This window comes from Dendrobium catenatum, unplaced genomic scaffold (assembly GCF_001605985.2).
Source record: "Dendrobium catenatum unplaced genomic scaffold, ASM160598v2 fragScaff_scaffold_655, whole genome shotgun sequence".
NCBI lineage: Eukaryota > Viridiplantae > Streptophyta > Magnoliopsida > Asparagales > Orchidaceae > Dendrobium > Dendrobium catenatum.
In genome coordinates this window covers 789525-798506 of record NW_021319117.1, presented here as the reverse complement: position 1 = coordinate 798506, position 8982 = coordinate 789525, and the positions used below count along the sequence as shown (strand labels likewise).

General features: G+C 33.3%; 1 long non-coding RNA gene across 2 annotated transcripts; it reads left to right on the top strand.

The window, feature by feature from the left end:
- The first annotated feature begins 6973 nt into the window (after positions 1-6973).
- Positions 6974-8026, top strand: LOC110104576. Of its 2 annotated transcripts, XR_002304057.2 has the most exons (3): positions 6974-7200; positions 7488-7604; positions 7681-8026. It is a non-coding gene; the product is annotated as an uncharacterized LOC110104576 (long non-coding RNA). The 2 variants fall into 2 exon arrangements; XR_003701005.1 differs by having other exon boundaries at positions 6974-7604.
- Positions 8027-8982: the final 956 nt, after the last annotated feature.

Sequence of the window (8982 nt, the reverse complement as noted above, 5' to 3'; positions counted from 1 at the left end):
GATTGCATCAGTGACATTTGTCCTTATTATGTTGACCTCTTTTTTAATCTCTTTATTAATATTGTTTGTCGACACTCTCCATTGATATCTCTATTAACACTCTCTATCAATTATTTTTGTTTACCTTCTTCATTGATATCACTTCATCGACACTCACTATCAATATTCTTTTGTCAACATTTTCTATCAATTCTTTTCATCGACGCTATCTTAAAAACTCAGCTGATGCTTCGTTCTCATTTGATAGTTTTGTTTAAGGATATTATTCGTGCTTTCTTTGACATGGATCTCGTTGTTGACTCTATGCATCCGATTCACATTACTCTCTTTTTCAGAGACGATTGCGCTTCTCGTGCATCTCTCACAACCTGTTGGCAGCACATCCTTCGAATACTTCATCTCTAGTTACTAGTATTTTCAAACTCAAGTGGAAGTCTTCTATACCACATTGAGTTTGTGGGGGAATGCTATTGCATCTAAACTATCATTGCTAATCATTTATAGTATCAATATACGCTATAATTATTGTAATATTACATCATTATTAAGAATATTCTCATTTATTGTGTTCTTCTTTATTTTTCTCTTCTCTTGCCTATCTATTGACACAAATGCTTGTACCAAGAAGGCAATTCAGTAAAAAATGTAGACTTTTCCAACTCTCTTCCTTCAAACACCTTTTTTACATGAACAATATATGTTCATGTTAGACCGGTCCAGGCGGGATCGGTTCACGGGCCAGAATCGCGAAAACAGGCGGAGAAAGCTTCCGCCTGGGCGGAAGCCGCGCGTGACGCACGCTTTGCGGGACGATTTTTGGAAGGTTTTTGAATGGATTTTAGGAGGGAAATTGATTGTAGTGATTGTTTAGGAAATTCCTTTTGAATTGTATGCATTAAATAGTAGATTTTCCTAGGTTTTGAGCATCTTGAATTTGGTTGAAATTTGAGATCTCGTAGATTTAGGGTTTCTTTGGGCTCTAGCGGCGTCTAGAGATTTGGGAGAGATCGATCCTCCTCTCGAATTGAGGATCAATTGTATCTTGCTCTTTTTATTCATCGTCTAAGTGGAATACAAGTCTTTTCTTGAGTTTTCTCTCGTATTTTCCCGAACAAGTGCTGTTTTCCTGCTGTAAACAGCAGAAATCTGCTGTTTTCCTGCTGTGGACAGCCATTTGGCTGCTGTTGGTTCGCCGATTTTGTTTAGGTTGCTTGTGAATACAAGCACTTCCTATCAGTTCACTCATTGAGACAATCTGTAAAACATTCTAGTAAGTACTTCGACAGGATTAACTTTAGTCTGGCTTTAGAAAAAATCAAACCCCGATAGATTTGATATTTTTTTTGTTGACTTTCTACTGTTGAAATCCTGTGCTTTTTCTCTCGCCTTTTTTTTTTTCAACAATGCACTAGCTCCATGTTAATGCCTCACTCCTAAAGTTGGGCGTGTCGAACGGAGGCAATTTCTTACGGTGTTTGAAATTGCAGCATCTAATATTTATGCTGACATAATTTATGTCATATGAGGAGTGCATTTATCAACTTCTTAATGTTATATACATTATTTGTAGGGATTTCATGAAATCTTTCTGACCTTTCTTAATTTTTTCAATAACTTTACTTCTACACAAAATACTTGACAGAATGAAACTTAAGATTCGCTAAATTTATATAATATGAGTGCTACTATTATCTTCCAAATTTTATCTGCATTATTTGTGGGTACCTCATGAAATCATTATGGCCTACCAAGATTTTTTCAACAACTTATTCACGAAATCCTTGACAGAATGAAAAAAGATTCTCAACCTTGTGCAGATCAACAAACAAAACCACCTCATCACATCCACTTCGTTGTTGCAGCATTACCATGATATCAATTAAGTTTTGTATCAAAAAACTAAAGCCATTGTCATGAAAATGACCCATTGTCAACTTAGCAGCAAATAAAAACTAAATAATGTTATACCATGGAAACTAGCTCAATGATATCAATACTTTATGGATAGCTTCATGCCTTTCTTAGATTGTTTATTATTATTGCTTTATTTTATTTAGTTCTTATTTATTGCTAAGTTGGCAATGGGTCATTGTCATGTTTCATAACAATGGTTTTAGTTTTCTAAAACAAAACTTGATTGACGGCATAATAATGCTGGAACAATGGATTGGATTCTAAGAGGTGATTTTGTTTGTTGATCTGCATGGGAGTCCTATTGTCTAAATCATATTGGAAGTATAGATGGAAAGTTGATCATATTCGAAGAACGGATGCAATTTCTTTAAGTGGTTGAAGTTGCAACATCCAATATATTGACTCTTAACAGGACACAATGGAGAAAGAACATTCATTTAGCCGACCACACATAGTGGGATAAAGGCTTGATGTTGTTATTGTTGTTGTATATATAAAAATTATCACAATTCAGCTTTCTTTTTATTCATAAAAATATTTTCTTAAAATTAAAACAAAATTATAGGAGAAGATCACAATTGATCTCTCCTTTTATTCTTAAAAATACTTTCCTAAAATAAATTCTCTAAGTTTGACTTTTAAATATTCACCACTTCTCAAGCTGGAGAATATATATCTTATAATCCAAGCTTGCAAATTAAGTCTTCAAAGTTAGGTTTAGGTAGAGCTTTGGTGTGGATGTTTGCAATTTTTTACTTGGTAGGAATGTATTTCAATTTAACATTCTCACTATTCACATTCTCTGTGATGTAGTGTCTATCAATTTCAACATGCTTAGTCCTATCATGATACATGTGATTCTTAGTTATGTTGATAACTTCCTGATTATCACACATCATCAGAATAGGAGATGAATTTATTTGTCATAATTCACTAAGAAATCTTATTATCCAAATCCCTTAACAAATTCTCTGTGCCAAAGCTCTATACTCTGCTTCTGCATTGCTTTTGGCTGTCATTGATTGCTTCTTACTCCTCCAATTAATAAGATTACCGTAGACAAAAGAACAATACCCAGAAGTTGATCATCTGTGAATGATGTTTCTTGCCCAATCTTCATTTGAATACATTTTCATGTCGCGATTCTCTTTATGAAGAATAGGCCTTTCCCTAATATCATTTCAGGTATCTAAGAATACTATAGATTGTTTCTATGTGTTTCTCTGTAGGATTGTGCATGAATTGACTTACAATACTTCACTGCAAAACCAATATATGGCCGAGTGTTTGAAATATAGATCAGACGTCCAACAAGTCTATGATATTTCCCACTATATATAGATGTGCTTTCTTTCTTGGTGTCAAGTTTCTTCTGACAGTCCATAGGAGTATCAATAAGTTTGCATCCAAGCATACTACTCTCCGTAGGAAGATCTAGAATATATTTCGTTTGAAAAATAATAATGCCCTTTCTTGATCTAACCACATCCATTCCAAGGAAATATTTAAGATTTCTAAGATCTTTAACTTCATACTCTTTTGAAAAATACTTCAAATTTTGTAATTCCTCCCTACCATTCCCATATATAATAATATCATCGACATAGACTATCAATATAGCAATTTTTCCATCATGAGATTTCTTTACAAACAGATTATATGATCAGTGTGGCCCTATATATAGCCTAGCTTTAAAACAACCTTTGTGAATTTGTCAAACCAAGCTTGGGGAGATTATTTTAGGCCGTACAAGAACTTCTGGAGTTTGCAAACTTAATTCTTTGCCATACCTTTTTCAAAGCCAGGTGGGATTTCCATGTAGACTTCTTCAAGGTCACCATTTAGAAAGGCATTTTTAATGTCCAATTATTGCAAGAACCAATCTTCGTTGACATCTAATGAGAGAAGAATTCTAATTGTGTTAAGCTTTATGACAAGAGAAAAAGTTTCTTGATAGTCTATGCCAGAGAGAAGAATTCTAATTGTGTTAAGCTTTATGACAAGAGAAAAAGTTTCTTGATAGTCTATGCCATAGGATTGTATAAATCCTCTAGCTATCAACCAAGCCTTGAATCTCTCAACTGTTCCATCTGATTTGTACTTTATAGTGAAAATCCACTTGCACCCCACGGGACTTTTTCCAGCTGGCAAATTAATAATAGCCGATGTCCTATTCTTCTCAAGTGCATCAATCTCATCTTGTATTGTCTTCTTCCACTCTAAATTTTGTAATGCCTCTTGTATTGTGCTAGGAACCTAGATATCATCAAGAGAAGTAGCAAATGCTTTGTAAGATGGTGATAGCCTTTCACAAGTAACATAATTCCCAATTGGATGACTTGTACATCTCCTAACACCCTTCATCAATGCAATTGACATGGTAGAGTCATCAATGTTGGGCATTGGAACATCTCCAACCTTATTCGTACCTATATTTTCTTTAGGTGGATTTGAAATTGAGTCAATATCTTGGTCACATGCTGGCTATGGTTCATGCTCTAGCTTTATCTTTTCCTCCTGATGTAGACTTAAAAAATCTCATTAGCAAGTTGCAGAGCCACAGATTGAACAGACACGAGAGTAGTAACATTTGTGGGCTGTGCTAATGACTAAACATGCATGGGTGTGATAAAAATTTTTCAGAAGAAGTTGACATGGAGATTGTAAATTAAGGACTCTAGATGGCATACAATTGATCAAATAGGTAGTTATGAGAATGACTTCCCCTAGAAATAATTTGGAAATCAGAGGAAAATATAAGACACTGGACAATCTCCAAAAGATGTCTATTTTTGCGCTCAACTACTCCATTTTGTTGAGGGGTGTCAACACAAGAACTTATGTGGATAATTCCATGATTTTGAAGGTAGTTATTAAAACTGCTAGTGAAGTATTCCATAGAATTGTTTGACTTGAGCACCTGAATTTTAGAGTTGAATTGATTTTGAACAATAAGATTGAAGGTTTGAAAATTTTGTTCAACCCTTAGTCTTTTCTTTCATAAGGAAAATCTAAGTTATCTTGTTTAATCATCAACAAATGTCACAAACCATCGAGGCACAAAATATTTTTTACCATTGAGGGACCTCACAGATCACTATGGATTAAAAAAAAATGCATTTGAAGGTTTGTATGGAATTTGAGGATATACAATTCAAGTATGCTTCAAACTGACAAGTTTTTCAATGAAAAGATGCAAGACTTTTATTGATAAATAATTTGGAAAATAATTTTGCAAGATACACAAAGCTATGATGATCAAGACGGTAATGTAATAATATAATTTCACTATCTTTATTGATATTGGAATTAGACATAGAATTGAAAGATTCTAATGGACTCTGAGATTGGACACAACTTGCTCAAGAAATTTGGTTTGAGGATTGGACACAATTCAGCACTGCCAATCATCTTCCCCGATTTTAAGTCTTGAAAAACGTACAAATTTGGATAAAATTTATTAACACATTGAAGGTCATGAGCCAATTTGCTAATGGATAAAAGACTACAATCCAAGTTTGGAATATGGAGGATAGAGTTGAGATACAACTTTTTAGTAAGTTGAATGAAACATGTTCCAACAATTTTAAAATTTAAACCATCAGCAATACGAATGACAAGTGACCACTACTTGGTGTGTAATTTACTGTAATATTACATCATTATTGAGGATGTTCTCATTTATTGTATTCTTCTTTATTGTTTTCTTCTCTTGCCTATCTATTGACAAATATGCTTGTACCAAGAAGGCAATTCAGTAAAAAATGTAGACTTTTCCAACTCTCTCCCTTCAAACGCCTTTTTTACATGAACAATATATGTTCACTCTTTTAGACAATCTGTAAAACATGCTAGTAAGTACTGTGACAGGATTAACTTTAGTCTGGCTTTAGAAAAAATCAAACCCAGATGGATTTGAAATTTTTTTGGTTGACTTTCTACTGTTGAAATCCTTTGCTTTTTTCTCTCACCTTTTCTTTTTCGACAATGCACTAGCTTCATGTTAATGCCTCACAGCTAATGCATTCGAAGTAACATGTAGCGAAGGTTTCACAATATAATATTGCTAGTCACTTTCCAAAATTTAGCCTTTCACTGTTATTACGTTCTGATCTTAGTCTTGTAAAATGTACACAGTGAAGGTGAAAAAATTACTATGACTATTATTTTTTGTGAAAGAAAATTTAAATATCATGTCTCTCCTAGCTTCTTCACCAGTAGTATAAATATAAAGTTGGGCATATCGGAAGAATTGAGGCAATTTCTTACAGTGGTTGAAATTGCGGTATCTAATATTTATGCTGACATAATTTATGTCATATGAGGAGTGCATTTATCAACTTCCTAATGATATATACATTATTTGTAGGGATTTCATGAAATCTTTCTGACCTATCTTAATTTTTTCAATAACTTTACTTCTACACAAAATACTTGACAGAATAAAACTTAAGATTTGCTAAATTTATATAATATGAGTGCGCCTATTAGCTTCCAAATTTTCTCTGCATTATTTGTAGGTACTAATGAAATCTTTATGGCCTACCAAGATTTTTTTCAATAACTTATACACAAAATCCTTGACAGAATGAAAAACGATTCTCAACCTTGTGCAGATCAACAAACAAAACCGCCACCTCACATCCACTTCATTGTTGCAGCATTACTATGCTATCAATGAAGTTTTGTTTCAAAAAACTAAATAATGTTGTACCATGGAAACTAGCTCAATTATATCAATGCTTAATGGATAGCTTCATGCCTTTCTTAGGTTGCTTATTATTATTGCTTTATTTTATTTAGTTCTTATTTGTTGCTAAGTTGACAATGGGTCATTGTCATATTTCATAACAATGGGTTTAGTTTTCTGAAACAAAACTTGATTGATGGCATAATAATGCTCGAACAATGGATTGGACTCTAGGAGGTGGTTTTGTTTGTTGATCTGCATGGGACTCCTATTGTCTAAATCATATTGGAAGTATAGATGGAAAGTTGGTCATATTCGGAGAACGGACGCAATTTTTTTAAGTGGTTCAAATTGCAACATCCAATATATGTATTGACTTAATTTATGTAATATGAGTAGTGCACGTGTTAGCTTCCTAATTTTAACTGCATTATTTTTGTACATTCATTATCTGGTTACCAAGATCTTATCCATCGCTGATTCTATTTTGCCACCAATATTTAGTGTCTTTCTAAAGGTTTTTGCAGCAATATTTTCGTTGACCCAACAACAAAATAAAAAAGCCTATCGTGAGATCATCTACCAAGAAGTGCCAGGTATCAATACATCCTATGTATTATATCAATCTTTCAAGCTAAATTACAGAAAGTGGATATAGCACTTGTGGGGCATGAGAGAGGTGGATGTAGCACTTGCACATCCCAAGTCAAATGAAGCCTCCACTAAGTATTTTAAAAACCTCAAAAAGGGAGTCTTAATGTTCCAATTCCACATTAGATATACTTTTAAAATAGAGATGAATGTATTAAATGAATTCATTCGCAGGAAACTAGTAAACCTGGCAACTTATGAGTTGACTGATGGTTGTTTTCGTTGGTGGTAGGCCAGGGAGTTGAATCACAATGCCCATTTATTGACAATGCGGCTATTTGGACATAAGGTGTAAGCTTTTTTAATCAGGTGACCGTGCTTATCTAACACTTTTTGGTGGCTTACAAAGGTTGGTCATGTTTAGTAACTCTTTGTTTATGAAGTCAGCAAATTAATTGCTCTTAGTCAGTTCCCTCTTTTTGTAGATTTAATTGGTAGAACACATGATATTCTATCGAATACAAGTCAGCTAAATAAAGTTGCTGCGTTCAGTGGAATATGAGACTACTGGAATGAGCTTTCAGAGCACAAACATCATAGTAAATTTCTTGAGTCCTTCATTCTGGTACTAATGTACTATTATCCATTATTCTGTCCCTTTTCCCGCATGATGCTTTTGATGTTATTGAAGTGGCTGCCATTTATTGGGTTAGCTTTAACGCCACCTGCAACTTATGCTTTCATTCTGTGTTAGTGTAGAAGTTAGTGTGGCATATGCCACTTGCAGAAAGCCTTTCCATTTCAATACCTATTGAAATTCCTCTAAAAATATATCTCTCAAGACCTCTTTAATCTTATATTTTTTAGCGTTGATTTGGTTGGTTTTGATCTCTTAGCAAAGCATGTAAAAGTAGTGTTAAAGGAGAGTCAGACGCTCTCTCATGTGGTTGGGTGAGATCATGGCTCATCGAACCTCTTAGAAGGGTATCGTGATTAAGGTGTGCTTGAGAGAATAATTTATCATAAGACATCTAACAATTAGATAAATTCCTAGTGTTAATTCAAGGGATGGGTTCTAATACTTTAAATTATAAAAATGTGTTAATTTTCTTATCATGTTAACATGATATGGGGTGTGCGAAAAGTGCATCAAGAATTAGAAGCAAATTTGTCCCTTACAAACAGTTTGATCAAATATTGGTGTAAGAACTTCAAGTTCTAAAATAATAAATCTTTAATGGGAAGATGATGTGTCCAAAAAATAGGGTGAAGGGAATGAGGGCTATAAATCCTATAGTAAAAAAGAGTGTATGGATGATGATGAAGATGCAATAGATTGTGGTAAAGTTAGATTATTCTTAATTTATAAATGCTACAAGTTCATGTAATTGACTAAACTAATTTAATTTACTAAACTCGATAAATTTTGGATTCCTTATTTTTCATTCATCTTGTTAATGTTCCATGAGTTATTAAACTTATTATTTATAAATCATTTGAAGAATTTCTAAGCAAGTTTTTTTAGATCTACCTACTTTTCTTTCTAATCCTATTACGCTAATTCTTTTATGTCATTAATTGGCTTTATTTTCTATCATTTGTTGTATTTAAGTAACCCAAGCTTATTTTCAGCTATCCTATATTTGATAAATTTTATTTTAATCATCCTTCTATAATATAACAATATATAATAATAAGCCTTTTATCCCACTGTGTGGGGGATTTTTTCTCTATTGTGTCCTATTAAGAATCAAATTCTCATTTAAATCTAATAAAAAGATCATTTT